The following is a 19,923-nucleotide window of genomic DNA, read 5'->3' as shown; positions in this document are numbered from 1 at the left end:
TTGCTAACATGGTGAAACCCCGTATCTACTAAAAATTCAAAAAAATTAGCTGGGCGTGGCAGCGAGCGCCTGTAAACCCAATTACTTGGGAGACTGAGGCAGGAGAATTGCTTGAACCCAGGAGGCGGAGGTTGCAGTGAGCCAAGATTGCACCACTGCATTCCAGCCTGGGTGATAAGCGTGAAACTCCTTCGCAAAAAAAATAAATAAATAAAACAAACAAACAGAAAAAACAACATAGCAGCTGCTGCAGGAGTGAAATTTCAAAAAGTGGTGATGAGACATTTAGAAAGGGTGTATGATATGTAAATTTCTCTTTAGTCTACAAACAAAATTACAACGAAACTCTGCCTGATTAAATGTTGTGCTGGTTATTTGACTGTTTGCCTCCAGATCCATCCTTTGTGTCTGCTCCGGATATATGACTGTTGCAAGCTATGATACCCAGGCTCTCTTGACCACCTGTTTTAGTCTCACTTAACCAGCGAGAGGTACTGTTGGAGATTGGAGGTTGGGAGGAAAGGGGAAGCCCAGGTATTTCTTGTCCTCTTTTTCTGCCATGGGAGCATATCTGGCAGCAGCTGCCCTCCTCTGTGGCTCCGGCTCTTGCCTGAATATTTCTGTTATAATGCTAGTGTCTATCAAGGGACCCCCAGATCCTTTGTCTCTTCAGTCTTAAGGGTGGGTGGTGGCTTCCCACTTGCTAAGCTTTGGGATGCCTCATCTACCCTAGTGACTAGTTTAGCTCCTCTAACACCTTTGTAATTCATTCTCCATATTTAATGCCTTCTATTTAATAACCTGATGGGACCCTGATCAATACAGAGGAGAGGTACTTTTTTTCCTCTCCTGGTTTCTATAACGAGGGAATTCTCCATGCACATGTTTTATTTCCCTTAGCCCTTTTATTCATCTCACCCCTTGGGCTCTGGAGTGAGCAATTGGACGGTAATTTTGGAAGAATCGCTGAGCATGTTGGATCAACTTTGCTGCTTCCTACTGAGAGTGGGCATTCCAAGAATGCACAGTGTCTCTCTGTATTGCAAGTCTTGCCTGGGCAGGCCTGCTCTAGCCTAGCAAATGCCTGACTATGGGCAAGTCTGTCTAATTTTAGCCCACTTGACCACCAGACCTAAAACCTAGTCTTCCAGCCTGGCCTCTGCTGGTAACAAAGGTGATCCCCATTTGCTCTACCTTTATTTCTTCAACTTGTTCAGGATGCAAGTGAGCAAAAAGAGCACCATTTATTGCAGCTCCCTTCTTCAGACTTTAACATTATTCATCAATTCTTTTGGAACTGGATTTCTGATTTTTTAAATATGCTACAGTAACAGAGAAGGCCTGAAGGTAGGAGGGGCTGGACTGAGCTGATGAGACAATGCTTCCCTCCTTAGCAATTTCTGGGACTCACCAGTTGAACCCACATGTGTCTAAGGATCAGCCCTGCTTATTGCTTACTTCCCAACTGCACGCCCTCACCCAACAGGACTACATTGGTGCCATTGAGCTAGAATATTATTCTCAATGGCCAGATGCTTTGACCAAAATTAACATCTGCTCATGCAGTTGGAACCCTACCTTATGATGTTGCTGTTGGAAGTAAAGGCCTACTGTACTTCAGTGTCAGTAAGGTTGATTTCCAGTGTATTTCCTTATGATTTCTGGAAACACTGTCATCCCTAGCTCCCAAGGCAAGACCTTCCTCCCTCATGCAGAATTCTTCCATGGTCATCCCCATCATTCTTTCTGTAATCTGTCTGCTTTGGAACCACCTGACATGATTTGAACACATGTATATATGTCTAGTCCCCTCAGATATATGTGGCTCAGATTTTTTTCTCCCTAGGAGGCTCCTCAGATTCTATATAACTCAGGGGTTCAACGTATATACCAGGGGAGGGTTATCCCTACACTGCACTCTCCAGAAGCATCTAAGTCTCAGCTATGACCTTGTGCCTATATATACACACACACACACACATATATATATATACACGTATTTTTTTTTTTAGATGGAGTTTTGCTCTTGTTGCCCAAGCTGGAGTGCAATGGCACAATCTCAGCTCACTGCAACCTCCACCTCCCAGGTTCAAGCGATTCTCCTGCATCAGCCTGCCAAGTAGCTGGGATTACAGGCACGTGCCACCATGCCCAGCTAATTTTTTTGTATTTTTAGTAGAAACGGGGTTTCACCATATTAGCCAGGCTGATGTCGAACCCCTGACCTCAGGTGATCTGCCTGCCTCAGCCTCCCAAAGTACTGGGATTATAGGCGTGAGCCATTGTGCCCAACAGTCAACATATATTTTAAAGGTTGAGCCCAAGGTAAAGAATCCTGCCTTCTAGACACTATTTTCTCCATTTTCTATTCTCTTTGACTAATTCCCATAAATGTAGTGGAGAAAATGTGAGTTATTGCAATAGTTAGACAAGAATGCCTTACAAAAGAGCACATTTCTGACTGGGTGTGGTGGCTCACGCCTGTAATCCCAACACTTTGGGAGGCCAAGATCACCTGAGGTGAGGAGTTCAAGACCAGTCTGACAAATATGGAGAAACTCCCTCTCTACTAAAAAATACAAAATTTGCCAGGCGTGGTTGTGCATGCCTGTAATCCCAGCTACTTGGGAGGCTGAAGCAGGAGAGTTGCTTGAACCCAGGAGGCGGAGGTTGCGGTGAGCCTAGATCGCGCCACTGCACTCCAGCCTGGACAACAAGAGGGAAACTGTCTCAAAAAAAAAGAAGGGCATATTTCTTCAGCTGTATTTGAATACCATGATGGGGTCAGGATTCTGGGACAAGAAGTAGCCAAACTGAGAAATAGATTAGGACCCTGCTGCAGAGGGTGTACTTCAGCCCCAAGCCTGATGGAGTCAATGGAATTGAGGTCATTTATAACAATTCTACACAGAACCACTGCAGGTTGACTTAGAGCCATTTGCATTTCTAATGAAATTTCAGTGATAGGGAACCACTGAGCATGTGGTGGACTCTTTCTTCTTTCTTTATTTTATCCTTGTGGAGCACCAGTGCGTGGCATCCAATATGGGAGTAACCAGTGACGAAGGAATCAATGAAGTTTTAGGGAATTTCCAAGCAGATCACATTGCTCTCATAAAGAAGACAACCACATTTGGTGCAGCAGTTTAAGACCACTTATTTTTAAAATGCCGATTTAGCCCTTTTCTTCTTATTTCTAAAACCCTAATTTTTCTTCTACCCTTTTAAATCTTTGTCCTTTTATGTTTACCACCTTTCTCCCTCTTATCTATGGACAACAAACTCCTTGTTATGTGACATGATTAAAGAAGATGGATTTTCTTTTGATTAATGGATTCCAAAAAGAATGGAGCAACTCCTCCTGCTACTACCAACCTCCCTGTTCTTAAGCAAGTTGTTTAACCTCTCCAGGACTTATATTTCTCACTCTTAAGTGACATTAGTAAGAGGAATTCTATGGATCTCCTGCAAGGCATGAGTGGAAGATTTAAAAAAAAACAGTTGGAAACTTTCTTATTACCTGGTTGTGGTGATGCACACCTACAGTCTCAGCTACTTACTCCGGGGGCTGAGGTGGAAGGATTGCTTGAGCCTGGGAAGTTGAGGCTTCAGTGAGCTATAGTAGTGCCACTGCACTCTAGCCTGGGCAACAGAGTGAGATCAGAAAGAAGGGAGGGAGGGAGGGAGGGAGGGAGGAAGGAAGGAAGGAAGGAAGGAAGGAAGGAAGGAAGGAAGGAAGGAAGGAAGGAAGGAAGGAAGGAAGGAAGGAAACAAAACACTTTCTTGAAAGTTAAGCCAGGTGCAGAGGCTCACACTTGTGATCCCAGAACTTTGGGAAGTGGAGGCGGGGAGATGGCTTGAGGCCAGGAGTCCCAGACCAGCCTGGAAAACATAGAAAGTGGCTCCATCTCTACAAAATAAAGTCAGCACAGTGTGGTGGTGTGTCTGTGTAGTCCTAGCTACTCAGGAGGCTGAGGCAGGAGGGTCATTTGAGCTCAGGAGTTTGAGGCTGCAGTGAGCTAGGATTGCAACACTGCACTTCAGCTTGGGCAACAGAGGGAGACCCTGTCTCTAAAACAAAACAAAAAGAAAGGGAAAAGAAAGTTAAAAGTCCTGTATTTTATACATAGATCATTATCACCAGTGTAACCACAAAGGGCCAAGTGTGATCACCAGTACAGTGAGAGCCAGATATAGTATAGTTTTCTTCTTTGAGGTCCATAGGCCCCCACAGTTCCTGTGTGTATATCTTGCTCATCAGAATCTTCTCCTTTGAATGAGAGACACAGAAAAACATATTCAAGAGAGAAATAGAGATGAAAAATGTGTGATTCTGATAATGGTTCAGGAAGGAAACACCTTTCTTTGGATGTAAATTGAGGTTACCTGGGAGCTGAGGAGAGAGGTTCCTGTGTGACTCCAAGATCTTTTGGGCAGGTTTGTGTGATGTGGCCTCGTCCTTATAGTAAGGAGGATAAGAACGACTGGGAAAGAAATATTAAAGATATATGTGAGAGTGGGGAAATTGATGGTGTGATAATGATAATGACAGCTACTATTTATCTATTGGCTACCAAATGCCAGGCGCTTTACTCAGCTTTGTACTACATTCGTCTCTCATCTTCCCACTGTACTATGCGTTAGGTGTTACGATTCTTTGCAGATCAGGGCATAGGTTGAGACAGGGTTGTTAACTTGCCCAAAGTCATAAAACTACTAAATGGCAGAACCATGATGAGCCCAGACAAATTTAACTGTTTTTGTTTTTTGCTTAGCTAGACTGATGTTTCTAAGTTCCAAGGGAAGGTGGGAGCCACCAATCTTTGAAAAGAAGAAAGAGGAGAAAAGAATGACAAGATGACGAGGACTCCCAGACATGTTCTAATGGCCTCCAGGCCTCCAGAGGGAAGGAGCTGAGTCTGTATTCTCACTGTCATATCCTCAGCACCCAGTCCAGTCCTGACAAAATTTAAGTGTCCGATAAACATTCGTTGAGTGAGTAAATAAGTGAAGGAAAACATAAATACATTGTCACAGAGACTTTTTGAAGGGTAGAGAAGAGAAAATGAGAAAGTTTGGGTTGATTTTGTATGTTGCATGTCTTTAGCAGAGATATGAAGGGGTGAAAAAAAGTAGGTAAGATTCTGAAAAGCCATTTGGGGAATGCAATAGAGAAGTCAACTAAAGATGAAAGCTGGAAGAGCTGATCGGTGACAATAACCCTCTGGAAGTTTGCATGAATTTGTCAATTATTTGTCTCTTGGTCAGGGGGCTATAGAAAGGGATTTAGAGTTTCTTTCTATTTCATGTAATAATCAGTTATCACTACCATTAATTTTTTTTTTTTTTTTTTTTTTGAGACCGGGTCTCTCACTCTGTCGCCCAGACTGGAGTGCAGTGACATGGTGTCGGCTCACCTCAACCTGCACCTCCCAGGCTCAAGTGATTCTCCTGCCTCACCCTCCTTCTACCATTCTTTCTTTCTTTCTTTTTTTTTTTTGAGATGGAGTCTCACTCTGTTGCCCATGCTGGAGTGCAGTGACACAATAGCGGCTCACTACAGCCTCCTGCCTCAGCCTCCTGAGTAGCTGGGATTACAGGCTCCAGCCACCACGCCCGGCTAATTTTTGTATTTTTAGTAGAGATAGGGTTGTGCCATGTTGGCCAGGCAGGTCTCAAACCTCTGACCTCAGGTGATTCGCCTGCCCTGGCCTCCCAAAGTGCTGGGATTATAGGCGTGAGCTACTGCGCCAGGCCCGAACTACCACTAATTTTTTTTTAAACCCACTAATTAAAAATCTGTCATGGCTGGGCACAGTGGCTCAGGCCTGTAATCCTAGCCCTTTGGGAGGCTGAGGTGGGTGGATCACCTGAGGTCAGGGGTTCAAGACCAGCCTGGCCAAACCCCGTCTCTACTAAAAATACAAAAATTAGCCAGGTGTGGTGGTACGCACCTGTAATCCCAGCTACTTGGGAGGCTGAGGTAGGAGAATTGCTTGAACCCGGGAAGCAGAGATTGCACTGAGCCGAGATCATGCCACTGCAATCAGCTTGGGTAACACAGCAAGACCCTGTCTCAAAACAACAACAACAACAACAAACCTGTCACATGCAACATAATGCAACATATTTTATAAAATGAGGATTTGAGATTACAGTCTCAGTTAAGTGGTTGAAGAAACTCACAAGTGGTGCCCCAGAGTAACAGGAGTCAAATTAGGTGTGCTTTAAATGCACATCTTTAAATGTCTATTTAAATAATAATTATTGCTATATATAGTTTCAATTTCACTCATAAATATTTCAGTATATGTCTATAAATGGTACAGACTCTTTTTAAAAACATAACCACTGTATAATTTTCACACCAAAAAGAAATTAAGGCCGGGCACGGTGGCTCACACCTGTAATCCCAATGACTTGGGAGGCTGAGGTGGGAGGATCACGTGAGCCCAGGAGTTCAAGATCAGCCTGGGCAAGATGGTGAGACTGTGTCTTGACAAAAAGTTTTTAAAAATTAGCCAGGTATGGTGGTGTGTTCTTGTGGTCCCAGCTACTCAGGAGACTGAGATGGGAGGATTGCTTGAACCCAGGAATTTGGGGCTGCAGTGAGCTATGATTGTGTCTCTGCACTCCAGCCTGGACAATGGAATGAGACCCTGTCTCTAAAAGCAAATGAACAAACAAACAAAAAACCCAAAGAAACAAGAAATTAAAATGACTTTAATGACATCAAACATCCAGTCAATGCTCAAATTTTCCCAATGTTTATTTTTTAACAGATATTCTATCAAATCAGAATCCAAGTATGATGTACACATACAATGTAATTAGTTTATATGAATCTTTTTATCTATAAGTCCTCTCTCTCATTGTCTCTATTTATGTGTGATACAAATGAAGTCTTCCATCTGTTGAGTTCCCCAGTCTGTAGTTTGCTGATTGCATCCCCAGGTGTCATGTAACATGTTCCTCTGGTCTCTTGTGTTACCTGAAAACAGAATTTGAATCTAAAAACTTGAAGAGATTTGACTTTTCTAGCAAGAAACCTTCATAAGCTCCAGGCACGGTGGCTCACGCCTGTAGTTACAGCACTTTGGGAGGTAGAGGTAGGCGGATTACTTGAGGTTAGGAGTTCAAGACCAGCCTGATCAACATGGTGAAACCCTGTCTCTACTAAAGATACAAAAATTAGCTGGGCATAGTGGCAGGTGCCAGCAATCCCAGCTACTTGTGAGGCTGAGGTAGGAGAATCACTTGCACCTGGGAGGTGGAGGTTGCAGTGAACCGAGATCACGCCACTGCACTCCAGCCTGGGTGACAGAGCAAATCTCCATCTCACCAAAAAAAAAAAAAAAAAGAAAGAAAGAAAAATCCCTCATAAGAGGTAATGTATGCTTCTATCAGGAAGAACATAAAGCCTGGACATCTCTTTTTTGAGAAATTGGCATCCACTGATGGTCACGGTCTAGGTTTATTATTTCATCAGAGGCTGCAAAATGATAATACTCTATCACTCATTCATTTATTAGCTAAAACTCTCTTTAAGAGAGAGAGTCTTCTCATCTACTAGTTACCCTGAGGTATAGTTTATATATGTAAACACAGGACAAATGTTTTACTCTTTCTTTTTAACTTTTTTTTTTTTTTGAGTAGGTTGGTTCTCTAGCATCTTCCAGAGGTTACCAGCAACAAGTACAGATTCTGTACACAGCCAAACTTCCTAGGATCTGAATCCCAATTTGGCCAGTTGCTAGCCAGATAATTGAGAGACAGGCTTTTTTTTTTTTTTTTTTTTTTTTTTCATGTCTCTTGAATCATGTGAGCTAGGCTTTTAAATCTTCTGAGTGTCACCTTCCCCATTTGTAAATTGGTGAACTCAATGGTATCTTCATCCAAGGTTTATTTTGAGGATTAAATGAGAATATAGGGAGAGAGAGCCTCATTTGAATATAAGTGTATGTTAGTGTTATGTATATTAGAGAGAATATATGTGTGCATGTGTGTGTCTATATATGTTAAAGAAAGCCTTGGCACATAGTAACACTTATATTGAGCACATAGTAAGCCCAATGTAATATTGGCTGTCATTAGCGTTGTTATTATTGTTCTTTTTAAGTAGTTTTGGGTGGATTCTAGGCAATGGTATTTTGTGAAAAGACCCCAAGTGATTCTACCATGAAGCCAGAGTGGACAATCACAATATTGTGAGGTTTAAAAAAATAATATTTACAAAGCAGGAGAATGAGATGACTCTAGTTGTGTTTTTTTAAACCCAGCATGGAGATTGACTCTCTGCTCTTTCACTCACTAATAGTGTGAGCTTCTGCAAGTGAATTAACCTCTCTAAGCCTCAGTTTCTCCATCAGAAATAAGTCTAATAGTGCACAGCTCATAGAGCGGCTGCGAGGATTATCAGTTCTGCACAATGCCTGCCACAGAGTCAGTGCTCAGTAAGTGTTAGCTGCAATGTGTTGAAAAACTGCAGCACAGGCCAGAGTCTGTGTCCAAACGACACTTCTCTCTGTGCCTAAATTTTTCTCTCCATATAACTAGTGTGTTCTGCCTTTTCACCCTTTCTTTATTTAAAACAGAAAGGTAAGCACTAGGAATTTGAGAAAAATATATTCTACACAAACACATAAAATGGAAAGGTATCTGTGCTGGGTGTGATTAACAGCTGGGTGTTAACAGTAGTTCATGGTAGAACATTTTAATTTAAATGGTATTTTAAAGGGAGAATCTTCAAATTGGCTAAGCAAATAAATAAAGGCCACCTGAACAGCTCAGTGACCAACTCCAGATGGATTTTCGGTTATCTTATTTGTACTTCCTTCTTTATCAAATGTTTCATCCCTCTTCCTGTTTCACAGCTTTAAGTCATTTCTTTTGTTGTTCTCTACACACTGTAAATTCCGGGCATTTCATTCGAGATGCTGTGCTTTAAAAAGAAGGTATTTTGTTTTCCCAATATCCTAATTCATCATTCATAAAGACAACAGACAAGATAGTCTTTAAGACACAGATGCTAAGGAATGAATTATTGATCACACCATAAACAAGTTGAAAGATAAAACACATCAGACAAAGCAATTTTAAAAAGTCTTTTTCCGAAGCTTTCACACTCCAACCCTGGAGATCTAACAGTAATAGAGAAAAATACCATATGTACAAGTAGGACCAACTGGAATAATCAGAGGCCATATTTTTTTTAAGGCAGTGGTTCCCAATCTTTCCAGCACTGAGATCCCCTTTTATGGTTTCCCCTCCCAAAGGGCTCTGTGTTTTGAAAAGCTGAATGCACCGGACTACATTTATCAATATTTAATTTCTTTCCCCATGTTTTATTAATCAAAGGCATCTGGAACTGTCAAGCAGAACACCCAATCAGTATGAGACAATCTGGGCTACTAGATTGAATCGCTATAATTCTAGCTAAAAGCAAGAAAATATTTGAACTCAAACCATCTTTAATCTGAAAATAGACATTGTATTTTCTCTCCTGGCATTAAAAATGTGGATGACAATCCTGACATTCAGGGCCTTTCCATTTTTTGGTTCCAATCTAAAATTGGAACAAAAATTTTGGTAGCAGAATAATGGCTCCCCAAAGATGTCCATGTCGTAATCTCAGGAGCCTATGAATATGTTGTTTCCTGGCAAAAGGGAATAAAGTTTGCAGGTGGAATTAGGATTGCTAATGTAAAGTGAGATTACCCTGGATCATTGGTGGACCCAATGTAATTACAAGTGTCCTTAAACGTGGAAGCAGGAGGCAGAAGATGTGATGTGATGTGATGTGAGAAAGACTCCACCAGCCATTGCTGGCTTTGAAAATGAAAGGGAGTTACAAGCCAAGGAATGTGAGCAGCTTCTGCCTGCAAAAGGCAGAACAATGAATTCTCCTGTAGGGCCTGCGGGAAGGAACACAGCTCTGCTGATGCCTTGAATTTAGCCCAGGGAGGCCATTAGAGTTCTGACCTCCAGAACTGTAAAATAATAAATGTGTGTTGTCTTAAGTCACTCAGCTTGTGGCGATTTGGTTGTTTTATTTATTGTTTTATTTATTTATTTATTTATTTATTTATTTATTTAGACGGAGTTCATTCTTGTTGCCCAGGCTGGAGTGCATTGGTGCAATCTTGGCTCACTGCAACCTCTGCCTTCCAGGTTCAAGCGATTCTCCTACCTCAGCTTCCCAAGTAGCTGGGATTACAGGTGGCCACCATCACGCCCAGCTAATTTTTTGTATTTTTTGTAGAGATGGGGTTTCCCCATGTTGGCCAGGCTAGTCTCAAACTCCTAACCTCAAGTGATCCACCCAGCTTGGCCTCCCAAAGTGCTGGGATTACAGGCGTGAGCCACTGCCCCCAGCCTTTTTTTTTTTGAGATGGTCTTGCTGTGTCATCCAGGCTGGAGTGCAGTGGTGCATCATAGCTCACTGCAGCCTCAACCTCCCAGGCCCAAGTGATCTTCTGGTCTCAGCCTCTCAAGTAGCTGGGACCACAAGTATGCGCCACAATGCTTGGCTACTTTTTAAAATTTTTGTAGAAATGGGGTTTCCCTATGTTGCCCAGGCTGATCTTGAACTCCTGGGCTCAAGCAATCTGCACGCCTCGGCCTCCCAAAGTGCTGGGATTACAGACATGAGCCACCACACCCAGCCAGCAATTTGTCACAGCAACCAAGAAAACGAATACATACCCTCTTTCCCCAAATGAGTTGACCTTTACTCCCCTCCACGGGCCCTTTGCTCTGGCCCAACTAACGTCTTCAGTGGTCCCTAGACATGCCTTTCTACCTAGTTCTAGATCCTTGTGTGTGCCCTCCTTCATTTGGCTATCCCGCCTCCTCATGTCGGCAGAGGCGAATTTGGTCCATCTTTCACGATGCAGCTCAGATGCCTCCTCTGCCACTGTCTCTACTGTTTCTGCATCTATCGGAGGCATGCATGCAATCTCTCCCTCCTTTGAAACTCCTGTAGTGCTGTAGCTGTCTCTTTGTCCTGGCACTTAATACATTTTCTCCTGGATTAGAGTTATTTGTGAACATGCTCTATCTTCTCTATCAGATTTAAGCTCCTTGATAATAAACCTAGTGTTTGATTCATCTCTAAATCTTCTATAAAGCTAAGCTTAATACATTATGTCCTATGGACTTAGCATATAATCTGAGTCCTTTATAAGTGTTCATATGTACATATATGTGTGTATGTATATAAGTATATGCCTATATGCAAATGACGTTCTAGAACAAGCATATGCCTTCGCAGGAAGGAATAGAAGGAAAAAAAACCCTAAGGTTTTCCACCAGCTGCCACACAAATGTTAAGCATAGGCGCATCATTGTTTCAGACCAGCTTGTGCAGTTGTCTGTTCATAAAACTGTGGTGGAACAATGAATAAGTAGAGGGAGTTTATTCCTTGTTGAAGAGTTCCATTTTAAAAACGGGGAGCTGGATCAGAAACGCTCTGTGGACATGCACAGGATCTGAGCAAAGAGAGAAATTGAAGTATATGAGAAACAGGAAGGGGTTCTTGGGTCTAAGTTTTCATTTTGTTTGAGATCCAGCCACCAAAAATGAATGTGAAACATTTTTTTAATGTGGGTGTTTAAAATCTTTCTTTTTCGAAAGAAACTAAACAAGCGACAACATCCAAATGACTGATGGCATACCTGACTTTTTTTTTCATGTTTCTTTTTTTTTTAAATTATTTTATTTTACTCTTTACTTTTCTGTTAAGATTTTTAAAAATTTTTTTCATAAGTTATTGGGGTACAGGTGGTATTTGGTTACATGAGTAAGTTCTTTAGTGGTGATCTGTGAGATTTTGGTGCACCCAACACCCTAGCAGTATACACTGCACCATATTTTTAGTCTTCTATCCCTCGCCCCTCCCACTCTTCCCCACAAATCCCCAAAGTCTATTTTATCATTCTTATGCCTTTGTGTCCTCATAGCTTAGCTCCCACATGTCAGTGAGAGCATACGATGTTTGGTTTTCCGTTCCTGAGTTACTTCACTTAGAATAATATTCTCCAATTTCATCCAAGTCACTGCAAATGCTGTAATTCATTCCTTTTTAGAGCTGCGTAGTATTCCATCATATATATATATACACACCACCGTTTCTTTATCCACTCATTGACTGATGGGCATTTGGGTTGGTTCCGTGATTTTGCAATTGTGAATTGTGCTGCTATAAACATGAGTATGCAAGTACCTTTTTCGAATAATGACTTTTTTTCCTCTGGGTAGATACCTAGCAGTGTATAGCTGGATCAAATGGTAGTTCTACTTTTGGTTCTTTAAGAAATTTTTACAGTTTTCCATAGCAGCTGTACTAGTTTACATTCCCACCAGCAGTGTAGAAGTGTTCCCTGTTCACTGCATCCATGCGAACATCTACTGTTTTTAGATTATGTCCCTTCTTGCAGGAGTAAGGTGGCATTGCATGTGGTTTTGATTTGCATTTCCCTGATCATTAGCGATGTTGAGCATTTTTTCATGTTTGTTGTCCATTTGTATATCTTCTTTTAATAATTGTCCATTCATGTCCTTAACCCACTTTTTGATGGGATTGTTTGTTTTTTTCTTACTGATTTGTTCAAGTTTGTTGTAGATTCTGGAAATTAGTCCTTTGCCAGATGTATAGATTGTGAAGATTTTCTTCCACTCTGTGGGTTGTCTGTTTACTCTGCTGACTGTTCCTTTTGCCATGCAAAAGCTCTTTAATTTAATTAGGTCCCAGCTATTTATCTTTGTTTTTGTTGCATTTGCTTTTGGGTTCTGGGTCATGAAATTCTTGCCTAAGCCAATGTCTAGAGGGTTTTTCCAATGTTATCTTCTAGAATTTTTATAATTTCAGGTCTTAGGTTTAAGTCCTTAATCCATCTTGAGTTGATTTTTGTATAAGGTGAGAGATGAGGATCCAGTTTCATTCTCCTACAGGTGGCTAGCTAATTATCCCAGCACCACTTGTTGAATAGGGTGTCCTTTCCCCACTTTAAGTTTTTGTTTGCTTTGTCAATGATCAGTTGGCTGTAAGTATTTGGGTTTATTTCTGTGTTCTCTATTCTGTTTCATTGGTTTATATGCCTATTTTTATACCAGTACTGCACTGTTTTAGTGACTAAAGCATTAGAGTATGGTTTGAAATCAGGTGGTGTGATGCCCCCAGATTTGTTCCTTTTGCTTAGTCTTGCTTTGGCTATGCAAGACTTTTGGTTCCATATGAATTTTAGAATTGTTTTTTCTAATTCTGTGAAAAATGATAGTGGTATTTTGATGGGGACTGTGTTGAATTTGTAGATTGCTTTTGGCAGTATGGTCATTTTCACAATGTTGATTCTACCCATCCATGAGAATGGGATGTGTTTCAATTTGTTGGTGCCATCTATAATTTCTTTGAGCAGTGTTTTATAGTTTTGCTTGTAGAAGTCTTTTGACTCCTTTGTTAGGTATATTCCTAAGTATTTTATTTATTTATTTATTTATTTATTTAGTGCAGCTATTGCAAAAAGGGTTGAGTTCTTGATTTGATTCTCCATTTGGTTGCTCTTGGTGTATACAAGAGCTACTGATTTGTGTACATTAATCTTGTATCCAGAAACTCTGCTGAATTCTTTTATTCTAGGAGCTTTCTGGAGGAGTACTTAGGGTTTTCAAAGTAAATGATCATATCATCAGCAAACAGTGACATTCTGACTTCCTCTTTACCGATCTGGATGCCCTTTATTTCTTTCTCTCGTCTGATTGCTCTGGCTAGGACTTCCAGGACTGTGTTGAAGAAGAGTGGTGAGAGTGGGCATCCTTATCTTGTTCCCAATTTCAGAGGAAATGCTTTCAACTTTTCCCCATTCAGTATTATGTTGGCTGTGGGTTTGTCACAGACGGCTTTTATTACATTAAGGTATGTCCCTTGTATGCCGATTTTGCTGAGAGTTTTAATCATAAAGGGATGATAGGGCCGGGCGCAGTGGCTCATGCATGTAATCCCAGCACTGAGGCGGGCAGGTCACCTGAGGTCAGAAGTTTGAGACCAGCCTGGCCAACATGGTGAAACCCCATCTGTATTAAAATTCAAAAATTAGCTAGGCATGGTGGCACACATCTGTAATCCCAGTTACTTGAGAGGCTTAGGCACAAGAATCGCTTGAACCCAGGAGGCAGAGATTTCAGTGAGCTGAGATTGTGCCACTGCACTCCAGCCTGGGAGACAGAGCGAGACTCTGTCTCAAAGGAAAAAAAAGGATGATGGATTTTGTCAAATGCTTTTTCTGCATCTATTAAAATGATTATAGGTTTTTGTTTTTAATTCTGTTTATGTGGCGTATCACATTTATTGACTTGCATATGTTAAACCATCCCTGCATCCCTGGTATGAAACCCACTTGATCATGGTGGATTATCTTTTTGATATGTTGTTGGATTTGATTAGCTAGTATTTTGTTCAGGAGTTTAGCACTATGTTCATCAAGAATATTGGTCCATAGTTTTCTTTTTTGATTATATCCTTTTCTGGTTTTGGTATTAGGGTGATGCTGGCTTCATAAAATGAATTAGGGAAGGTTCCTTCTTTCCTATCTTGTAGAATAGTGTCAAAAGGATTGATACCAATTCTTCTTTGAGTGTCTGGTAGAATTCTGCTGTGAATCCATCTAGTCCTGGACATTTTTTGTTGGTAATTTTAAAATCACCATTTCAATCTCACTGCTTGTAGAGGTCTGTTCAGGGTATCTAATTCTTTCTGATTTAAGCCAGGAGAGTTGTATTTTTCCAGGAATTTATCAATCTCTTCTAGATTTACTAGTTTATGTGCGTAAAGGTGTTCATAGTAGCCTCGAATGATCTTTTGCATTTCAGTGGGGTCAGTTGTGAAATCTCCTGTATCATTTCTTAGTGAGGTTATTTGGATTTTCTCTCTTCTTTTCTTGGTTAATCTTGCTAATGGTCTATTGATTTTATTTATCTTTTCAAAGAATCAGCTTTCTGTTTCATTTATCTTTTGTATTGTTTCGTTTTGTTTCAATTTCATTTAGTTTTGCTTTGAACTTGGTTATTTCCTTTCTTCTGTTGGGTTTGGGTTTGGTTTGTTCTTGTTTCTCTAGTTCCTTGAGGTGCGACCTTAGATTGTCTGTTCATGCTCTTTCATCCTTTTTGATGTAGGCGTTTAGGGCTATGAACTTTCCTCTTAGCACCACCTTTGCTGTATCCCAGAGGTTTTGATAGGTTGTGCCATTATTGTCATTCAGTTCAAGACTTTTTAAATTTCCACCTTGATTTTGTTTTTGACACAATGTACATTCAGGAGCAGGTTATTTAATTTCCATGTATTTGCATGGTTTTGAAGGTTCCCTTTGGAGTTGATTTCCAGTTTTTTTCCACTGTGGTCTGAGAGAATGCTTGATATAGTTTCAATTTTCTTAAATTTATTGAGGCTCGTTTTGAGAGACAGGACTAGCTGGATTTCCTAGGCCGACTAAGAATCTCTAAGCCTAGCTGGGAAGGTGACCATCGCCACCTTTAAACACAGGGCTTGCAACTTAGCTCACACCCAACCAATCAGATAATAGAGAGAGCTCACTAAAATGCTAATTAGGCAAAAACAGGAGGTAAAGAAATAGCCAATCATCTACTGCCTGAGAGCACAGCAGGAGGGACAACGATGGGGATATAAACCCAGGCATTTGAGCCAGCAACAGCTACCCTCTTTAGGTCCCCTCCCTTTGTATGGGAGCTCTGTTTTCACTCTATTAAATCTTGAAACTGCACTCTCTTCTGGTCTATACTGTTACGGCTGGAGCTGAGCTTTCTCTCACCATCCACCACTGCTGTTTGCAGCCGTCGCAGACCTGCCGCTGACTTCCATCCCTCCGGATCCAGCAGGGTGTCCACTGTGCTCCTGATCCAGCAAGACGCCCACTGCCACTCCTGATCGGGCTAAAGGCTTGCCATTGTTCCTGCAGGGCTAAGTGCCAGGGTTCGTCCTAACCGAGCTGAACGCTAGTCACTGGGTTCCACGGTTCTCTTCCATGACCCACAGCTTCTAATAGAGCTATAACACTCACCGCATGACCCCAGATTCCATTCCTTGGAATCTGTATATATCTATAGATATAGATATACAGATATCTATATCTATATATCTATACATAGCTATATATCTATATATCTATATCTATATCTATATATCTCAGGGTTTCTGCTGAGAAATCAGCTGTTAATCTGATAGGTTTTCCTTTCTAGGTTATCTAGTGCTTCTGTCTTACAACTCTTAAAATTATTTCCTTCATCTTAACTTTGGATAACCTGATGACAAGGTGCCTAGGCGAAGATCTTTTTGTGATGAATTTCCGATGTGTTCTTTGTGCTTCTTGTATTTGGATGTCTAGGTCTCTAGCAAGGCTGGGGAAGTTTTCCTCAATTATTCCCCCAAATATATTTTCCAAGCTTTTAGAATTCTCTTCTTCCTCAGGAACACTGATTATTCTTAGGTTTGGTCGTTTAACATAATCCCAGACTTCTTGGAGGCTTTGTTCATATTTTCTTATTCTTTTTTCTTTGTCTTTTTTGGATTGGTTTAATTTGAAGACCTTGTCGTCGGGCATGGCCCAACACTTTGGGAGGCTGAGGCGGGCGGATCACCCGAGGTCAGGAGTTTGAAACCAGCATGTCCAACATGGAGAAACCCCATCTCTACTAAAAATATAAAATTAGCTGGGCATGGTGTAATCCCAGCTACTTGGGAGGCTGAGGCAGGTGAATCGCTTGAACCCGGGAGGTGGAGGTTGTGGTGAGTGGAGATAGCACCGTTGCACTCTAGCCTGGGCAGCAAGAGGGAAAGAGCAAAACTCCGTCTCAAAAAAAAAAAAAAAAACCTTGTCTTTGAACTCTGAATTTCTTTCTTCTACTTGTTCAATTCTATTGCAGAGACTTTCCAGAGCATTTCACATTTCTAAAAGTGTGTCCAAAGTTTCTTGAATTTTGTATTGTTTTTTCTCTAAGCTGTCTATTTCCTTGAATATTTCTCCCTTCACTTCTTGTATCATTTTTTGGATTTCCCTGCATTGGGCTTCAACTGTCTCTGGTCTCTCCCAGATTAGCTTAATAACTAACCTCCTAAATTCTTTTTCAGGTAAATTAGGGATTTCCTCTTGGTTTGGATCCATTGTTGGTTAACTAGTGTGATTTTTGGGGGGTGTTGAAGGGCCTTGTTTTGTCATATTACAAGGATTGGTTTTCTGGCTCTTTCTCATTTGGGTAGGCTCTGTCAGAGGGAAGGTCTAGGGCTGAAGGCTGTTGTTCAGATTCTTTTGTCCCACAGGGTGTTTCCTTGATGCAGTACTCTCCCCCTTTTGCTACGGATGTGGCTTCCTATGAGCTGAACTGCAGTGATTGTTGTCTGTCTTCTGTGTCTAGCCACCCAGAAAGTCTACCCAGCTCTGGCCTGGTACTGGAGGTTGTCCGCACAGAGTCCTGTGATGTGAACTGTCTAAGGGTCTCTCAGCCGTGGATACCAGCACTTGTTCTGGTGGAGGTGGCAAAGGGTGCAATAGACTTTCTGAGGGTCTTTAGCTTTGGTGGTTTAATGCTCTGTTTTTGTGCTGGTTGGCCTCCTGCCAGGAGGTGGCACTTTCTAGAAAACATCAGCTGTAGTAGTGTGGAGAGGGACCAGTAGTGGGTGGGACCCTAGAACTCCCAAGATTATATGCCCTTTATCTTCCACTACCAGCATGGATAGGGAAGAACCATCAGGTGGGGGCAGGGCTAGGCACATGTTCAGACTCTGTTCAGGAGGCTCAGACTCTCCTTGGGCAGGTCTTGCTGTGGCTGCTGTGGGGGATGGGAATGAGATTCCCAGGTCACTGGAGTTGTGTACCTAGGAGGATTAGGGCTGCCTCTGTTGAGTCATGCAGGTTATCAGGGAAGTGGGGGAAGCTGGTAGTCACAGCCCTAACCCAGCTCTCATGCAAACCGAAGGGCTGGTCTCACTCCCACCATGTTCCCACCAACAGCTCTGAGTCTGTTTCCAGGCAGAGGGCACGATGGGCTTTAAAACTTGCCCAAGGATATCTGCCTCAGCTGTGAAAGAAAAGGGCTTTAGTTCTTCCCCTGTGTGTGAAGTCTGCACACTGGATTCATGTTCTCCCCTGAGTTCTGGCCAGGAGGCTTCTTACCCTGTTTAAATTGGTAGAAATTTTGGCCAGAGCATTCCTTCTCCCTGTGGAGTTTTACCCCCTGCATCTCTGGCCACCCTCCCAATGGATTCCTGTGGTGCCAGGCAGGAATGGGCTACATGGGCACCCAGCGAGCTCCCAGGGCCTTTCTGCTGCTTCCTCTACCCCTGTTTTTCACTTAGCTCTCTAACTTGACTCAGCTTCAGGCAAAGTCGGGAACTTCTCCCGCAAACAGACCTTCAGCTTCTCCAGTGGGTGTGTGTTCCGGGAGAGGAGGCTCTCCCTTTCCCACTTCTGCAGTTGGGGCACTCACAGGATTTGGGGGTCTCCTGGGTCCTGCAGGAGCAGGCTGCTTCCTTCAGAGAGTCTGTGGATCCTCTCAGGATTGCTAGTTTGTTCTTGCAGTCGATCTGGAGCTAAAATTCACAATGCAAGCCTCTGCATGCTGCCCTGTCTGGAGCTGTAATCTAGTCCTGCCTCCCATCTGATATGATCCCAGGGGTGGCATACCTGACTTATGTATCTGCAATACAAGACCATTTTTAAAAAATTGAAATGTTTTGGCTCTAAGATAAGCGGTATTTTTGTAGCACCATAATTTCTGGTTCTGTGAAAATTAAAAAAAAAAAAGGTTTTGTAAATATGTTGCCCATTAAAGCAATTATTCAGCTATTTTTTCACTTTTGTCTTTCTAAAATAAACATTAGTCCCAAGAATATACATCCTTCCAGAAACCATTTTGATCCTAGTACATTTTTAGTTCCTTTCCTCTCTGAGTCAGGAAATGATAGATCATGGATGCATTTTTAATTGTTTGTATTTATTGACTATTTACTATGTGCCAAAGATTATGCCAAGTGCCTTACAGATATTATGGCATTTAAAACTAACAATCCTGTGAGGTGTGCGTTTTTATTTTCATTTTAAAGTTTAGGTATCCGAGCCATAAAGAGTTTGAGGTTCTTGCAAAGCTCCCATTGCCAATAAAGGGCATAGACTCAATTTTCTCCAAGATATGTGCATCCCCAAGCCCATGTTAACCTCGATACCATCCATACCCTCTCTGTGGGCAACATACCAGATAGCAGAGGCAGTTGTATCACTCCTATATGCAGACATCACCTTCTAACCTCAGATATGCAAATGTTAAGAAAACTCCAGAGCAGGACTTTTCAATTTTTTCAACAACAACTCATAATAATAATGACATTTTATTTCTAGTCACAGAATACACACATAAACACACACACACACACAAACACACACACATGCCATGGAACAGTATCATTATTACTTGATTTGTACTCTGATATTTTTATTCTGTTCCAAAGAAATTCTGGTCAGGATGCACTAAATTTATTTTTACAATTTACTAATGAAGCATTACTTTAATTTTGAAAACTACTGTACTAGTGCATAGCCAGTCTATCTTATAGTTACCTGTTTTAAGAGAGCTCTACCATCGTAGGCAAGCTATTTAATTTCTGAGTCCTCAGTTTTCTCATCTCCCAAATGAAAAGGCCGAACCAGAGTAGTGATTTTTTTTTTTTTTTTTTTTTTTTTGAGACGAAGTCTCCCTCTATTGCCTGGGCTGCAGTGCAGTGGTGAAATCTTGGCTCACTGCAACCTCCGCCTCCTGGGTTCAAGTGATTCTCCTGCCTCAGCCTCCCGAGTAGCTGGGACTGCAGGCATGTGCCACCACGCCTGGCTAGTTTTTGTATTTTTAGTAGAGACGGGGTTTCA

The sequence above is a fragment of the Chlorocebus sabaeus genome, chromosome 11 (assembly GCF_047675955.1).
Source record: "Chlorocebus sabaeus isolate Y175 chromosome 11, mChlSab1.0.hap1, whole genome shotgun sequence".
In the NCBI taxonomy this organism is placed as follows: domain Eukaryota; kingdom Metazoa; phylum Chordata; class Mammalia; order Primates; family Cercopithecidae; genus Chlorocebus; species Chlorocebus sabaeus.
This window is presented reverse-complemented; position numbering follows the sequence as displayed.